This window comes from Carassius carassius, chromosome 2, assembly GCF_963082965.1.
Source record: "Carassius carassius chromosome 2, fCarCar2.1, whole genome shotgun sequence".
In the NCBI taxonomy this organism is placed as follows: Eukaryota; Metazoa; Chordata; class Actinopteri; order Cypriniformes; family Cyprinidae; genus Carassius; species Carassius carassius.
Genome location: NC_081756.1, coordinates 20,236,036 through 20,255,982, shown reverse-complemented (window position 1 = coordinate 20,255,982; position 19,947 = coordinate 20,236,036). Strand labels below are relative to the sequence as shown.

At 37.2% G+C, this 19,947-nt stretch overlaps 1 long non-coding RNA gene across 1 annotated transcript; it reads right to left on the bottom strand.

The window, feature by feature from the left end:
- Window positions 1-18,062: 18,062 nt before the first annotated feature.
- Window positions 18,063-19,892, bottom strand: LOC132097429 (uncharacterized). The gene is made up of 3 exons (XR_009422734.1): window positions 19,599-19,892; window positions 18,943-19,016; window positions 18,063-18,433 (listed from the first exon to the last, which is right to left on the bottom strand). It is a non-coding gene; the product is annotated as an uncharacterized LOC132097429 (long non-coding RNA).
- Between the last annotated feature and the right edge of the window lie 55 nt (window positions 19,893-19,947).

The window sequence follows — 19,947 nt, the reverse complement described above, 5'->3', positions numbered from 1 at the left end:
TATGCTCATAATCACACGTATGCTCATTTACTCACACGTATGCTCATAAGCACACGTGTGCTCATATACTCACTCGAATGCTAATATACTCACTCGTATGCTTATATACTCACTCGTATGCTTATATACTCACTCGTCTGCTCATTTACTCACACGTATGCTCATAATCACACGTATGCTCATAATCACACGTATGCTCATATACTCACTCGTATGCTCATATACTCACTCGTATGCTTATATACTCACTCGTATGCTAATATACTCACTCGCATGCTCATATACTCCCTCGTATGCTCATTTACTCACACGTATGCTCATAATCACACGTATGCTCATATACTCACTCGTATGCTCATATACTGACACGTATGCTCATATTCTGACACGTATGCTCATAATCACATGTATGCTCATACTCACTCGTATGCTCATATACTCACTCGAATGCTCATTTACTCACACGTATGCTCATAATCACACGTATGCTCATATACTCATTCGTATGCTCATATACTCACTCGTATGCTTATATACTCACTTGTATGCTAATATACTCACTCGTATGCTCATTTACTCACACGTATGCTCATAATCACACGTATGCTCATATACTCACACGTATGCTCGTATACTCACTCGTATGCTCATTTACTCACACGTATGCTCATAATCACACGTATGCTCATATACTCACTCGTATGCTTATATACTCACTCGTATGCTAATATACTCACTCGTATGCTCATTTACTCACACGTATGCTCATATACTCATTCGTATGCTCATATACTCACTCGTATGCTTATATACTCACTCGCATGCTCATATACTCACTCGTATGCTCATTTACTCACACGTATGCTCATATACTGACACGTATGCTCATAATCACATGTATGCTCATACTCACTCGTATGCTCATATACTCACTCGTATGCTCACTTACTCACACGTATGCTCATAATCACACGTATGCTCATATACTCACCCGTATGCTCATATACTCACTCGTATGCTTATATACTCACTCGTATGCTAATATACTCACTCGTATGCTCATTTACTCACATGTATGCTCATAATCACACGTATGCTAATATACTCACTCGTATGCTCATTTACTCACATGTATGCTCATAATCACACGTAAGCTCATATACTCACTCGTATGCTAATATACTCACTCATATGCTTATATACTCACTCGTATGCTCATATACTCACTCGTATGCTTATATACGCACTTTTATGCTAATATACTTACTCGTATGCTCATATACTCACTCGTATGCTCATTTACTCACACGTATGCTCATAATCACACGTATGCTCATACACTCACTTGTATGCTCATATACTCACTCGTATGCTCATTTACTCACACGTATGCTCATATACTCACACATATGCTCATAATCACACGTATGCTCATATACTCATTCGTATGCTCATATACTCACTCGTATGCTCATTTACTCACACGTACAATATGCTCATATACTCACTCGTATGCTCATTTACTCACACGTATGCTCATAATCACACGTATGCTCATATACTCATTCGTATGCTCATATACTCACTCGTATGCTCATTTACTCACACGTACAGTATGCTCATATACTCACTCGTATGCTCATAATCACATGTATGCTCATATACTCACTCGTATGCTAATATACTCACTCGTATGCACATTTACTCACACGTATGCTCATATACTCACTCGTATGCTTATATACGCACTTTTATGCTAATATACTTACTCGTATGCTCATATACTCACTCGTATGCTCATTTACTCACACGTATGCTCATAATCACACGTATGCTCATATACTCACTTGTATGCTCATATACTCACTCGTATGCTAATATACTCACTCGTATGCTCATTTACTCACATGTATGCTCATAATCACACGTATGCTAATATACTCACTCGTATGCTCATTTACTCACATGTATGCTCATAATCACACGTAAGCTCATATACTCACTCGTATGCTAATATACTCACTCATATGCTTATATACTCACTCGTATGCTCATATACTCACTCGTATGCTTGTATACGCACTTTTATGCTACTATACTTACTCGTATGCTCATATACTCACTCGTATGCTCATTTACTCACACGTATGCTCATAATCACACGTATGCTCATATACTCACTTGTATGCTCATATACTCACTCGTATGCTCATTTACTCACACGTATGCTCATATACTCACACATATGCTCATAATCACACGTATGCTCATATACTCATTCGTATGCTCATATACTCACTCGTATGCTCATTTACTCACACGTACAATATGCTCATATACTCACTCGTATGCTCATTTACTCACACGTATGCTCATAATCACACGTATGCTCATATACTCATTCGTATGCTCATATACTCACTCGTATGCTCATTTACTCACACGTACAGTATGCTCATATACTCACTCGTATGCTCATAATCACATGTATGCTCATATACTCACTCGTATGCTAATATACTCACTCGTATGCTCATTTACTCACACGTATGCTCATATACTCACTCTTATGCTCATATACTCACTCGTATGCTTATATACGCACTTTTATGCTAATATACTTACTCGTATGCTCATATACTCACTCGTATGCTCATTTACTCACACGTATGCTCATAATCACACGTATGCTCATATACTCACTTGTATGCTCATATACTCACTCGTATGCTCATTTACTCACATGTATGCTCATATACTCACACGTATGCTCATATACTCACACGTATGCTCATATACTCACTCGTATGCTAATATACTCACTCGTATGCTTATATACTCACTCGTATACTTATATACTCACTCGTATGCTCATTTACTCACACGTATGCTCATTTACTCACACGTATGCTCATAATCACATGTATGCTCATTTACTCACACGTATGCTCATAAACACACGTATGCTCATATACTCACTCGTATGCTAATATACTCACTCGTATGCTTATATACTCGCTTGTATGCTTATATACTCACTCGTATGCTCATTTACTCACACGTATGCTCATTTACTCACACGTATGCTCATAATCACACGTATGCTCATTTACTCACACGTATGCTCATAATCACACGTATGCTCATTTACTCACACGTATGCTCATAAGCACTCGTGTGCTCATATACTCACTCGAATGCTAATATACTCACTCGTATGCTTATATACTCACTCGTATGCTTATATACTCACTCGTCTGCTCATTTACTCACACGTATGCTCATAATCACAAGTATGCTCATAATCACACGTATGCTCATATACTCACTCGTATGCTCATATACTCACTCGTATGCTTATATACTCACTCGTATGCTAATATACTCACTCGCATGCTCATATACTCCCTTGTATGCTCATTTACTCACACGTATGCTCATAATCACACGTATGCTCATATACTCACTCGTATGCTCATATACTGACACGTATGCTCATATTCTGACATGTATGCTCATAATCACATGTATGCTCATACTCACTCGTATGCTCATATACTCACTCGAATGCTCATTTACTCACACGTATGCTCATAATCACACGTATGCTCATATACTCATTCGTATGCTCATATACTCACTCGTATGCTTATATACTCACTTGTATGCTAATATACTCACTCGTATGCTCATTTACTCACACGTATGCTCATAATCACACGTATGCTCATATACTCACACGTATGCTCGTATACTCACTCGTATGCTCATTTACTCACACGTATGCTCATAATCACACGTATGCTCATATACTCACTCGTATGCTTATATACTCACTCGTATGCTAATATACTCACTCGTATGCTCATTTACTCACACGTATGCTCATATACTCATTCGTATGCTCATATACTCACTCGTATGCTTATATACTCACTCGCATGCTCATATACTCACTCGTATGCTCATTTACTCACACGTATGCTCATATACTGACACATATGCTCATAATCACATGTATGCTCATACTCACTCGTATGCTCATATACTCACTCGTATGCTCACTTACTCACACGTATGCTCATAATCACACGTATGCTCATATACTCACCCGTATGCTCATATACTCACTCGTATGCTTATATACTCACTCGTATGCTAATATACTCACTCGTATGCTCATTTACTCACATGTATGCTCATAATCACACGTATGCTAATATACTCACTCGTATGCTCATTTACTCACATGTATGCTCATAATCACACGTAAGCTCATATACTCACTCGTATGCTAATATACTCACTCATATGCTTATATACTCACTCGTATGCTTATATACTCACTCGTATGCTCATATACTCACTCGTATGCTTATATACGCACTTTTATGCTAATATACTTACTCGTATGCTCATATACTCACTCGTATGCTCATTTACTCACCCGTATGCTCATAATCACACGTATGCTCATATACTCACTTGTATGCTCATATACTCACTCGTATGCTCATTTACTCACACGTATGCTCATATACTCACACATATGCTCATAATCACACGTATGCTCATATACTCATTCGTATGCTCATATACTCACTCGTATGCTCATTTACTCACACGTACAATATGCTCATATACTCACTCGTATGCTCATTTACTCACACGTATGCTCATAATCACACGTATTCTCATATACTCATTCGTATGCTCATATACTCACTCGTATGCTCATTTACTCACACGTACAGTATGCTCATATACTCACTCGTATGCTCATAATCACATGTATGCTCATATACTCACTCGTATGCTAATATACTCACTCGTATGCTCATTTACTCACACGTATGCTCATATACTCACTCGTATGCTTATATACGCACTTTTATGCTAATATACTTACTCGTATGCTCATATACTCACTCGTATGCTCATTTACTCACACGTATGCTCATAATCACACGTATGCTCATATACTCACTTGTATGCTCATATACTCACTCGTATGCTAATATACTCACTCGTATGCTCATTTACTCACATGTATGCTCATAATCACACGTATGCTAATATACTCACTCGTATGCTCATTTACTCACATGTATGCTCATAATCACACGTAAGCTCATATACTCACTCGTATGCTAATATACTCACTCATATGCTTATATACTCACTCGTATGCTCATATACTCACTCGTATGCTTATATACGCACTTTTATGCTAATATACTTACTCGTATGCTCATATACTCACTCGTATGCTCATTTACTCACACGTATGCTCATAATCACACGTATGCTCATATACTCACTTGTATGCTCATATACTCACTCGTATGCTCATTTACTCACACGTATGCTCATATACTCACACATATGCTCATAATCACACGTATGCTCATATACTCATTCGTATGCTCATATACTCACTCGTATGCTCATTTACTCACACGTACAATATGCTCATATACTCACTCGTATGCTCATTTACTCACACGTATGCTCATAATCACACGTATGCTCATATACTCATTCGTATGCTCATATACTCACTCGTATGCTCATTTACTCACACGTACAGTATGCTCATATACTCACTCATATGCTCATAATCACATGTATGCTCATATACTCACTCGTATGCTAATATACTCACTCGTATGCTCATTTACTCACACGTATGCTCATATACTCACTCTTATGCTCATATACTCACTCGTATGCTTATATACGCACTTTTATGCTAATATACTTACTCGTATGCTCATATACTCACTCGTATGCTCATTTACTCACACGTATGCTCATAATCACACGTATGCTCATATACTCACTTGTATGCTCATATACTCACTCGTATGCTCATTTACTCACATGTATGCTCATATACTCACACGTATGCTCATATACTCACACGTATGCTCATATACTCACACGTATGCTCATAATCACACGTATGCTCATATACTCATTCGTATGCTCATATACTCACTCGTATGCTCATTTACTCACACGTACAGTATGCTCATATACTCACTCGTATGCTCATTTACTCACACGTATGCTCATAATCACACGTATGCTCATATACTCATTCGTATGCTCATATACTCACTCGTATGCTCATTTACTCACACGTACAGTATGCTCATATACTCACTCGTATGCTCATAATCACATGTATGCTCATATACTCACTCGTATGCTAATATACTCACTCGTATGCTCATATACTCACTCGTATGCTCATATAATCACACATATGCTCATATTCTCACTCGTATGCTCATATACTCACTCTTGTGCTCATATACTCACACTTATGCTCATATACTCACTCTTATGCTCATATACACACTTTTATGCTCATACTCACACATATGCTCATATAATCACACATATGCTCATATACTCACTTGTATGCTCATATACTCACACGTACAGTATGTAGTTGAGTAGTTGAGTTTTAATGGCAGCGAATGCTCTCCTGTGAGTGTTTGAGTCCACAGTGAAAGTTAAGATCCTGATAGATAATAGCTGGCCGCTCAATTGGTCAGACCTGACAGCGGATGACCTGCTGCAAAACTCTCTGATGTACAAAAACCCACACGCTCAAACGCAACCTCAGAAATACACCCCAATTAATTTTTTCCAGAAGTTGATAGTTTACATTTTTTACACAGCAGTGTTAATATATTATCATTGAGATACTGTTCATCATGTTACAATTTTTGTAATTTTGTTGTTGTTGATGTGTGGGTGTGTATGTGCAAAGTTCTTTTAGGCAAGTCATGCCACTCGGCCGCCATCTAGGCAACACCTCCGAGCAGTTATTTCAGACAATAACAAGACCAGGCTCATATCTAAATGAATGGGCAGAGAGTCAAAACTGCACTTTCACTGGTCACTGGGACATAAAAACTGCATGTATAGAAACAGCAGTAAAATATGATAAATAAGCAACGCCTTTTTCCCCACATGTTAAACTTTTACACATGCGCAAGGGTTCCTCAACTGTGCGCATACGTCAGTGGAACCAGCCGATAGACTTAAATATTTCCAGGCTTGACTATTAAAAGCAGATGATTGGCTTTTCAGCGGGAGGGGTGGGACATGTGAATACAACCGCCATCTTTGCCATTACAGGTTTTCCTTATATAGTTGAATTGAGGAAGTGGCATGTCTCTTATAAATTGTCTCTGGTATGTGTGCAATATGTAGTTGTTGTTGTTGTTGTTTTTTATTTGTATTTTAATTTTGGCTATTTTAGTAAATCAAGTTTTTAGTACATCAAGCTATTTTAGTACATCAACAAAATTACAGTTAGAAATTAAATCGTTTATATAACTAATATATATAACGTTATGTGTGTGTTTGTGTGTGTGTGTATATATATCACTTATTTTATTTCAGGTAACTACAATTTTCTTGTTGTTTACTGTTGACATTTTGGACCTGTATCACTTCACTTTCAATCTATTTTTATGTATAACAGTTGGATATTGTGCACAATTTTATTAGAAAATCCAGTGTCAGTTTTTCTTGAACCAAATCCAGTCCTCTCATATTGTGCAAATGGTCCCATAGTACTCACTCACCCACATCTTAGATAAAGCAGAGTAATAATTTGTTTTAAAAAATCCAGGCACTAGCTAATTAACATTGTGAATTCAAGCAGAAAGGTGATGTTTCGCCAGCATGTTTAATTGTGGTGTGCAAACTGTAATTTAATGGCTTCAAATGAAACGTGATTTAGCTCCAATAATTGCCAGAAGTTGCCTGTTACTCAACGACATGTGCTTATGTATTTAGTTCTGAGGAAACAAGTTGAGCTTTACCTGAGTTCATTTAATTACTTAATAAGCTTGAATAGCTTTTGCAACCAAGGCTAATTATGCTGCACAGAGGGCAATTATCTTATGTGATGATTGCTTATTGTTATATTTTTTCAAAATGTCTGCATTTGTCCGATTTAATAGATCTAAATTGTGTCACACCCCAGGGGCAGACTGATTAGCTGATTATTTCAATTGAGGACCATTCAAAAGTAGCTGTTTATTCTGACAACAAAATATATGTTTTTAGATCTCCTTGGTCATACCTCACAACATGGACTGCTATTCCAAATGTATACTAAATTTTGAAACATGATTTAACAACATTAAAACATTGATTGACTAAGATTACTTACATGTCTGTATAGAAGGTTTATTATGTGAGAGGATAAGGTAAATGTGTTGTATTCATGAAGCAAAATAAATATATTTAACCTGCAGTTGAGTCAATTTGTTCTACAGATATGTGCTTAGTGATTTGAGAAAGGAAATGCCATGTATCAAATCTATAAAAAAAAATTAAGTTACTGTTCCTCACACTACAGCTGGTCTGGCCTTGCAGATCTGCCAAAACACAGATGCTAGGATGCTGTGCTGGAACGGCACACTGCTGAACGTGCTTGAAGCCTGTTTGAATAGAAAACAGGTGTAGAATATTTGAACCTGGCAGTACAACAATGTTGTTGTGGTTTTGACTGTAAGGTGTGATATCCACCTGCTTTAGGAATCGCTGTGCACTTTGGAATCTGTACGATTCTTAATATGCTTTTTCAATGTGTCTTTTGAGTGAAAAAAGGCTTGAATACGCTGCTGTTGCTGAGGGGTTTATTTTCCCTGTGGTATCAGAGGTGAGCTCCTCAATACCGAGGTATATTCTGCTTCCCAACAAGGAAAACTAATGTATAAATATTTTGAAGGAAGCTGGCCCCGGTTTAAAAAAAAATGGGTTGGCTCTCTTTTCCCCCACACCACCCTCAAACATGAAGGCCAGGTCCTCTACTGCCGAACAGACCGACACGATTGTTTATTTTTCCCATGCCTACCACAAATTCAGACATTTCCTCTCTCTGAAAGGATCCATGTGTTCCTAAGCCAAGAACTAGAAAAGAGAGGAAGAAGAAAACGGGGATATGAGAGGTTGGGCAGGAAAATATCAACAAGTCGTCATTTACATCAGAACATAAACAAATAAACCACAAAGAAAAGAGCTGCTAAGGAGTTCAAGGTTTTTTTTGTTTTTTTTTACAAAAAGAATCCATCTCATGTGGTATGGCAGCCTGCCAGAGAAATCTAATATGGATTTATATACAAAAAGTGCCTAGTTGAACATAATGAATATTTAATCATGCATGCACACTATAAAACAATTTCACAGGTGTAACTGAAAGGCGACTTTGTTTATAACAAGATGGTAGGGGCGTGAATAAAGAGCTAAACTGCTGACCCATCTGGGCCTGGAAATCTCATGCTGGATTAAGTGTTTGGATGAACATGAATTAATAACAATAGTACAAGTATAAATTTACATTAAGCTACATTAATAAATAATGTAAAATATTGTTCACTTAGAGTTTGTGCAAATGTTAAACAAATTGAACATTATTCTAAAGTCTTACCATGCAGTCGTTGACATTTAATCAAAATGAACTAAATAAAACTTTTCATATTGTGCTGTATTAATCTTATGTCAAGTGACTCATTCATCCACTTGACTGAATGTCGGCTTTTGCTAATCTTTCTATTCTGACAAAATATTTCATCATTTTGATTTTAGAATAAATATGTTAATTACTTTATGCAAGGTTAGACTAGCTTTCACTGCCAGATGAATTATGACTCCATTAATCTTTAATCCTCTAATCTTTTTTTCATTCTATCTGTTTTCTTTTTTATTTATTATACAATAAACAAAAGCAAAAACGCCCCGTAACACTAGCTTGTTCTATTTGTTTTTTTCCTATTCTATCTTTTTATTTAATTTTTTTCTGTTTTCTTTTTATCGTATGATTTTAAAAACCTTGCTATGTGTACTGTATTAAGCTAACTTTTGTTGATTTTGATTGCTTCTATTGTCCTCATTTGTAAGTCGCTTTGGATAAAAGCGTCTGCTAAAATGTTAATCATAATAATTAAAATGAAAGAAAATATTCTTGCTAGCTGGTTTAAAATAGGAAAACCAAAAGTGGTCCTATATATATATATATAAACGTTCATGGAAAAAATAATTCTGTAAAATAAAAAAAAGTTGGTTTATTTTGTGATCTAAGGTGACCTTAATGAAACGGCTTAGTGACGGCCTTACAGCTTCATTCACTGCAAATCTGTCCTCCACAATAGCATGTGCCACTAATAAAAGATTAATTTAATATCTGTTTAATATTCTCCTAAGAGAAGGAAACCTCCGAGTCCATTGCAAATGAGTCTTTCGATTAATAAAGCACTACAGTGACTAACGTTTAAAAATGACACAATCAAATTGTGTGTTCTGTTCATTGTTTTGGCCACAGACAGCCTTCTTCTGTCCGTGAGGTGACTGTTAAACATTTCTAAGGTGTCATTGTGATTTAGAATGTGCAGTCATGAAGTACTGTGTTTCCTGTGCTATTTTAACCTCTCTCGTTTATTTGTTTTTAACTGTCATGCAAGGCAGCTCTAATATGTGCCTTATGTTTTATATTTTAGTTTAAAGTTTTTCATCTAAATTGGGCTTTTCTGTGAATGTCCCACTGCGCTGTGTTTCTCTGTGTGGTCTGTGTCTGGTTTCTGTGTCGTTCTCTGACTCAGCTCTGTCCCCATGTCACTCTGAAAGTTACATTGCTGGCTAATTGCTATACTTGGTGGTTTGCCCTATTGGTTAGCCTCAAAAACCCCAAAGTTTTCATGCTTTTCCTTTTTCCTTCTTTACGAGCCACTTAAAGAAAACCCTTTCAGAGATGATTAAAATAAGACTTGTGGTTTGCCTCACTAGATAAATGACATAAGAAAGTGAGGCCTGGCTGATATTACCTCAAGGATATTCAATATCCAGCAATCAACGTGAAGGACAGCACACAACGGCCTTTGGTCAACACATGCTTGCTAGTGGAACAGCCAGCACTGGCTCACTCAACAAGAAAATAAACAGTGAACCAGAAGTTATAAATGGAGAATTATCTGCTTTCAGTGGTTTCCTGCCCACTAAGTAGTCACAGCTGCCTGTGTTTGGGGTGAAAATACACAGTGGAGTTCAGAACAGGCAGCCAGTCAGATATCTGAAGCCCAGAGATTAAAATGAGCTTGGGGTTTGCCTAAAATTCATTATAATGTGTGATAATACTGCCAAGGTAATATCCTCAACAAACACACACACACACACACACACCTCTGGCACTGTCTAACACAGTAATACATGCACACTGTTCTTTATACATCACACATTTCTGTCATTCTAAATATTTTTAGATTTACATATAAACAGTTCCTAAATGAGTATGCACTGATATTAAAATGGTCATATATTACAACCCGAATTCCGGAAAAGTTGGGACGTTTTTTAAATTTTAATAAAATGAAAACTAAAGGAATTTCAAATCACATGAGCCAATATTTTATTCACAATAGAACATAGATAACATAGCAAATGTTTAAACTGAGAAATTTTACACTTTTATCCACTTAATTAGCTCATTTAAAATTTAATGCCTGCTACAGGTCTCAAAAAAGTTGGCACGGGGGCAACAAATGGCTAAAAAAGCAAGCAGTTTTGAAAAGATTCAGCTGGAAGAACATCTAGTGATTAATTAAGTTATTTGATATCAGGTCTGTAACATGATTAGCTATAAAAGCTTTGTCTTAGAGAAGCAGAGTCTCTCAGAAGTAAAGAAATCTCTGTGCGTAAGGGACAAGGCCGGAGACCTTTATTGGATGCCCGTGGTCTTCGGGCTCTCAGACGACACTGCATCACTCATCGGCATGATTGTGTCAATGACATTACTAAATGGGCCCAGGAATACTTTCAGAAACCACTGTCGGTAAACACAATCCGCCGTGCCATCAGCAGATGCCAACTAAAGCTCTATCATGCAAAATGGAAGCCATATGTGAACATGGTCCAGAAGCGCCGTCGTGTCCTGTGGGCCAAGGCTCATTTAAAATGGACTATTTCAAAGTGGAATAGTGTTTTATGGTCAGACGAGTCCAAATTTGACATTCTTGTTGGAAATCACAGACGCCGTGTCCTCCGGGCTAAAGAGGAGGGAGACCTTCCAGCATGTTATCAGCGTTCAGTTCAAAAGCCAGCATCTCTGATGGTATGGGGGTGCAGAAGTGCATACGGTATGGGCAGCTTGCATGTTTTGGAAGGCTCTGTGAATGCTGAAAGGTATATAAAGGTTTTAGAGCAACATATGCTTCCCTCCAAACAACGTCTATTTCAGGGAAGGCCTTGTTTATTTCAGCAGGACAATGCAAAACCACATACTGCAGCTATAACAACAGCATGGCTTCGTCGTAGAAGAGTCCGGGTGCTAACCTGGCCTGCCTGCAGTCCAGATCTTTCACCTATTGAGAACATTTGGCGCATCATTAAACGAAAAATACGTCAAAGACGACCACGAACTCTTCAGCAGCTGGAAATCTATATAAGGCAAGAATGGGACCAAATTCCAACAGCAAAACTCCAGCAACTCATAGCCTCAATGCCCAGACGTCTTCAAACTGTTTTGAAAAGAAAAGGAGATGCTACACCATGGTAAACATGCCCCGTCCCAACTATTTTGAGACCTGTAGCAGAAATCAAAAATGTAATGAGCTCATTTTGTGCATAAAATTGTAAACTTTCTCAGTTTAAACATTTGCTGTGTTATCTATGTTCTATTGTGAATAAAATATTGGCTCATGTGATTTGAAAGTATTTTAGTTTTCATTTTATTAACATTTAAAAAACGTCCCACCTTTTCCGGAATTCGGGTTGTATATTATATTATGTTGTTATGTTATGTTATATGTTATGAATTTTTTAAATCTAAAACCAATCATCATTTGTGAAAAGCTTTATACAAATTGATAAATTGATATTTATTGTGACATATCAAGATTATATTTAAAAGTTTCTTTCTGATTTCCAAACTGTTATACCAGTATATCAGTATTGTATAGATATATTGTGTATTCCTACTTGTTTGTTGCAATTAACAGGTTCACATAGGAAACTCATAATCATTAGTTTCATAAGTTAATTCAGATCATTATTTAAATGTACACTAAGCAGTAGCTATACTAGACTATGGGGCCTCAGTAAACTTCCAAGATGATTTAAGAATATTTTACTAAGACAAAACCAGCATTAACATAACAAATACAAAATTTTTCATTCACTCCTTTCAACAACTTTTTTTTCTGTTTTTTTCCCCCTTTTTTTTAATAGGGGTTTACAAGGTAAAAAAAAACCTATATATGAGGAAACCTAATTATAAATATATGGTTTATAGACCTGGAAAAATCATATAAATTAATAATATTCATTTTTAAAAAGAACAAATGTTTTTGGTTATGTCAAGCTCATAAATATTGTATGGGATAGAAATTGAGTAATAATAATAAATTTTTTATCCTAAATCCTTATATTGGTGTGAGCAATGGGAGTCACACACAAACACCCTCTCTCTCTCTCCCTCTCTCTCTCTCTCTCTCTCTCCCTCTCTCCCTCTCTCTCTCTCTCTCTCTCTCCCTCTCCCTCTCCCTCTCCCTCTCCCTCTCCCTCTCCCTCCCCCATGCTGACCCACAGCTGTTATCCTGATGGATCCTGAGAGTGAATCATTGCACCAATCACTCATGGGATGTGTTCCATTTAACAGGTGAAGGCAGCCACTGAATAAAGAGACAGGAAACCAGTCAGGCCAACAAAAGCTTCAAAACCTGCTTGTGTACTTTGAAAACATCATGCCGGCTGTACAAACACACTCTGTGTAATTAGGAGAAACAGAAAGAGGGGAGGGAAGGGAAGGGATGGGTATATATTTTCTATCACTGCTGAGTTGTAGGCTTTCACATGAGTAGTGAGCTAAGGGCTAAACAAACACAGCCAAACTGAATCCATCAACGCGCACAAACACAGAGCATCAGGACCAGCAGCGCGGCATGCTGGAGCCAATCCATTTTATAGTCTACTGGAATGCAAATGACCTGATTGCTAACGATCAAATGATCACTTTAAATAATTAAACTCAAATTAATCCATAGAGTAAGCAGTAAAATATGTTAACTCGTCTTTAGCACTTAACAGTGGGTGAGGCAGGGCATGATGGAGACCTATTATTAGCAGTTTAATTACCATTGTTTTGAAATTTCATCCACCAACATTATTTGTCTGCCATCCCTGAATTCAGTTCTTAAACCTCACAAATACATGAGGAATTAAACACCCAGCTGGCAGACACAGAAGAGTCAATCAGTCATATTTATCACAATGCTTCAGTGGATGTTTAAGTGGCCAAATGTGTGTGCTGTGTGCTAACACAAACAGGCAGCACAGAGAGATACGAGGGTATTTAGGCAGACATTAGCGAGTGTGAGAGTGAAATTGTGCTGCAGACAGCAGCAGCACTGTGTGATATTGGCTGGTGCTGTGCTTAAAGGCAGCCTGAGTAAACAGTACAGGCAAGGTCAAAGGTCAATATTATTACAAGGAGGTCTTGGAACAGTGGGACTGAGCAGAGGAGGAACTGACAGCTGTTTCCCTTTTCACTGATCAAACATGACAGGTTCTCACTTCCTACATGTCATGAGTAAAGACTTTGAAGATGAATTAGGATGTTTGGCACCCATTAAAACTGGAGAAAAAAAATTAATTACACACATTACATATACATGCATAAATACATAAGTTTACATTACTCTTGCATTAAAAGTAAACTTTTATGTGGTTCATTAATATTTAGAGATTGTTACAATGCAAGAAAATTAACAAACGTGTCCACTTATTAAAACAAGAGAACATAGACTGTCCTATGCTGCCCCCTGCTGATGGTGTTCCTAATTACAAATCCCTAAAGTCTTATTGAAATCTCAGTATTCACTTTCAAGAAAAGTTTTCACCTATTTTTAATTTGAATCATTCTGTCTTTTCAAATGAGAATCTAGTGTTATGGATTTTCTACAGTATTGCCAACAAACCATTCACAACATTTTGCGCTTGAACAAAGCAAACAGATAAAAATACTGCTATAGAAAGAACTCAAGCTTTCATTTCATCAGGCCTCTTTGAATGTGTAGGTGCGAGAACAGCAGTTTAATCTCTACCAACAAGGCATTCTTAGCTGGGCTCTGAAATTTACTGTCAGATGCGTATGTGTGCTTTTGTAAAAAAAAAACACAGAATGCTGAGCAAACAGCGGCACACATCAGTCAGTGTTTGCACAGTAAACTAAAAAAATGAGGGTGGGGGAGGAGGAGAGGCCCAAAGGAGAAGGGCAGATTCCCCTTAATCACAGGCTATATAATGTTATACATATAATAAGCAATTATATTTTATACATATAAACAATTAGTCAAATTATTAACACATCTTAAATCAACTATTCAAATCGTAAAGCACTTTAAACCAGTGGCGTCGCGAGGGGGGCTTTTTTCTCCTGTTTTTCCTCCTTGTTTTGGAGTTTTTGTTGCATTTACAAAGTTTTGACCAGTAGGCGTCACCAGCATGTGGCGTTTCGAGCGCTTTGAAGCGTGATTCATTTTGCGAAACAATTGAGAAGGGTCTGTCTGCAGACTGCAAGGCGGGGGCGTAACTTGAAGTGGGCGTAACTTGAAGTAGGAGGCGTAACTTGAAGTTGTTCAAATCACACAGAACCACGCGAGACCTCAAAACGAGACTTTGTTGGGATGCGTTCGAAACCGCATACCCTTTAATTAGGCACTTAATTTCAATAAGTACTAACTTAACGAGCGCTAAAAGAATATATACTCTACAGCCTTAATGCGTATGTATGAAGTATGAATGCAAATTGTATATCATCATCCGCTATGTTGATCATGTGACCTACAAAGTTAACACAAGCACAAAAACGGAAAAGACATAAGTGACAGGTATATTTAATGTATTTGTAATTATCTTGATAATGAAGAACATGTTTCAGAAACGGCTGCCTTTTTATTTTGTGATTGTACAACCCGAATTCCGGAAAAGTTGGGACGTTTTTTAAATTTTAATAAAATGAAAACTAAAGGAATTTCAAATCACATGAGCCAATATTTTATTCACAATAGAACATAGATAACGTAGCAAATGTTTAAACTGAGAAATTTTACACTTTTATCCACTTAATTAGCTCATTTAAAATTTAATGCCTGCTACAGGTCTCAAAAAAGTTGGCACGGGGGGCAACAAATGGCTAAAAAAGCAAGCAGTTTTGAAAAGATTCAGCTTGGAGAACATCTAGTGATTAATTAAGTTAATTGATATCAGGTCTGTAACATGATTAGCTATAAAAGCTTTGTCTTAGAGAAGCAGAGTCTCTCAGAAGTAAAGATGGGCAGAGGCTCTCCAATCTGTGAAAGACTGCGTAAAAAAATTGTGGAAAACTTTAAAAACAATGTTCCTCAACGTCAAATTGCAAAGGCTTTGCAAATCTCATCATCTACAGTGCATAACATCATCAAAAGATTCAGAGAAACTGGAGAAATCTCTGTGGTTAAGGGACAAGGCCGGAGACCTTTATTGGATGCCCGTGGTCTTCGGGCTCTCAGACGACACTGCATCACTCATCGGCATGATTGTGTCAATGACATTACTAAATGGGCCCAGGAATACTTTCAGAAACCACTGTCAGTAAACACAATCCGCCGTGCCATCAGCAGATGCCAACTAAAGCTCTATCATGCAAAAAGGAAGCCACATGTGAACATGGTCCAGAAGCGCCGTCGTGTCCTGTGGGCCAAGGCTCATTTAAAATGGACTATTTCAAAGTGGAATAGTGTTTTATGGTCAGACGAGTCCAAATTTGACATTCTTGTTGGAAATCACGGACGCCGTGTCCTCCGGGCTAAAGAGGAGGGAGACCTTCCAGCATGTTATCAGCGTTCAGTTCAAAAGCCAGCATCTCTGATGGTATGGGGGTGCATAAGTGCATACGGTATGGGCAGCTTGCATGTTTTGGAAGGCTCTGTGAATGCTGAAAGGTATATAAAGGTTTTAGAGCAACATATGCTTCCCTCCAAACAACGTCTATTTCAGGGAAGGCCTTGTTTATTTCAGCAGGACAATGCAAAACCACATACTGCAGCTATAACAACAGCATGGCTTCGTCGTAGAAGAGTCCGGGTGCTAACCTGGCCTGCCTGCAGTCCAGATCTTTCACCTATAGAGAACATTTGGCGCATCATTAAACGAAAAATACGTCAAAGACGACCACGAACTCTTCAGCAGCTGGAAATCTATATAAGGCAAGAATGGGACCAAATTCCAACAGCAAAACTCCAGCAACTCATAGCCTCAATGCCCAGACGTCTTCAAACTGTTTTGAAAAGAAAAGGAGATGCTACACCATGGTAAACATGCCCCGTCCCAACTATTTTGAGACCTGTAGCAGAAATCAAAATTGAAATGAGCTCATTTTGTGCATAAAATTGTAAACTTTCTCAGTTTAAACATTTGCTATGTTATCTATGTTCTATTGTGAATAAAATATTGGCTCATGTGATTTGAAAGTCTTTTAGTTTTCATTTTATTAAAATTTAAAAAACGTCCCAACTTTTCCGGAATTCGGGTTGTAGTATAGCCAATACTGTTGATTTTAATTTTTTATATTTTTAACTCCACTAATGTGACCAAGTGTTATCCTTAAAGCATTTTTTTATATCATCTCTCATCATCTCATCATCTCTTGAATATTTTTTCAATTATTTTACGTGAAAAATGTTTTTCTTGTATAGCATCTCATACTATGATGAAAACATTATTTTTTTATTTATTTACTGTTTTATGGCATTATGATTGTTTATTGTTAGATACAACCGTCTTACCATGATCTTTTATGAAATAATTTGGCAATAACAATAAAAAAGAGTTTTAACTTTTAAAATGACATTTTAGTAAAAGAAGCCAAATGTATTTTCTTTTGTGACACCGCTATACATGAATATATACTAGTTAAATAAATGCAGTCGATGTGAATACATCCATTTTCAGTCAAGCAATTAATACATGAATGGATAAAATATTTATATGTTATTTACTGACCATAAAAAACATGTCTAAATGATTAAAATAATGTATAAAAGTTAGCATCACAATAAATGCATACATGTACAAGTCAACAACACATGATACAAAGCTTCATTCAAACTTATTGTTCTAACAATCAAGTATTTACAGATGGTGAACCCCACATCCTCCTGCCATCTGAACACAGCTGATACAGTTCTGCTGCTGCACTTCACAATCTCACTCTTCTCAACGGGGATGTCGTTGAGCAACAGGATGAGGAAGACCTTGATGTCGGCTCTCTGATCCACACAACCTTGAAGCGAGAGCAGGGGAACACGTGCAGGACAATCTGACTGCTGTGTCTGCTCCAAACTTTCGTGTGCCTGCAACCCATGAGCACAACTACCTGAAAAACATTTACACAGAATTTACAAGTACATGCATTGATTTATTACTTTTGTAGTGGGCTAAACCACTGAAGTGGTTCAAATAGATTATACATTTATCCAAAGTGACTTACAGTGCATTCAGACTAACAGTTTTTACCTAACATGTGTTCCCTGGTATTCGAACCCACAACCTAACGCAATGCTCTACCACTTGAGCCACAGGAACACCAGTGTGTCCTTGAGCAAGGCTCTCTTCTCCAGGTTGATCAGGGGATTGTAGGCCCCTGTAATAAGAGCACTGTCAATCACTTCATATAAAAGCTCCATCACATTTTTTGATGATGCTTTTGAAGCTTCTGAAAGTCAGCCTTCCTTGCATGTCCTGCTGCACCACAAAAGATCTGCAGCAAATGCACAGAAATCAAGAATAAGAAAGGAGGTGTAATATTTGTTTGAAATTAAATTAATTAAAATAAAATACAACTTAAGATTTAAAATGTTTCATTTATTTTTGTAGTGTACGTACACAAATCCTTTGATGGCAGGATTCCTTCATCAGTTACTCTACAGCAGATAAACACACGTGTGTCTCATCTGTCCCTGTAACATCCAGACAAGAGTCAGTCTCCTCTGTGATTTATCTGTGATATACTGCATTTACATGTTGAGTTAATAACTGATGTAACTCACTTTTTATCCAACACAAATGTTCCTTAAATTGTCAATATTGCAAATGGACAAATAAAATACATAACTTATGTTTAGTTACTTTATGTAGATTTGTTTGTTTACATGACTTACACTCATCTATAGCAGTGTTGACAAAAGTGAATTCTACACAATATCACACACACATCACTCAGACACCTGTTTCATTTCTGTTAGATGTGCACATCTACAATTCATATCAAACATTATCCAGTCAGATGATAAATAGACATTTTAGTAATAGTCTTCAAGAAGTATATATGGTTTATGTAAATCCACTATCGAGTCGTGTACTTAATTGAGCTCCCCTGTTAGTTATGCATTATAAAACATGTTTACAGCAAAATCACAAAGGCACAAAAAATTACGTCTTAGTTTTAATAAATTATTAACTCCAAAAACAATACCACTGTATAAAAATGACTTATACACTTCAATTTAATTAATTATCTCGGAAAAAAATAAGATTCTCACCGTTGTCTCTCACAGCAAGCTGTCATTTTCGTCTTCTTTCCAGTTTAACGGCGGTTGGCATCCAGTTATTGGTGCAATACCGCCCTCTTCTGTTCCGGAGTGTGGGTCAGATAATACGTTTTCCTACTAAAACGTACACTCTCCTATTGTCCCCTAACTTTAATATTTACACACACATCATGCATCAAATCCTGCCTAAAACCCCTGCCTCCCTTAAAACGTAATCAATATTCTACTCTGTGCCGCCATATTGCCAACAACTTATCGTTTTGAGGTCTCGCGTGGTTCTGTGTGATTTGGACAACTTCAAGTTAGCCTCCTACTTCAAGTTACGCCCACTTCAAGTTTC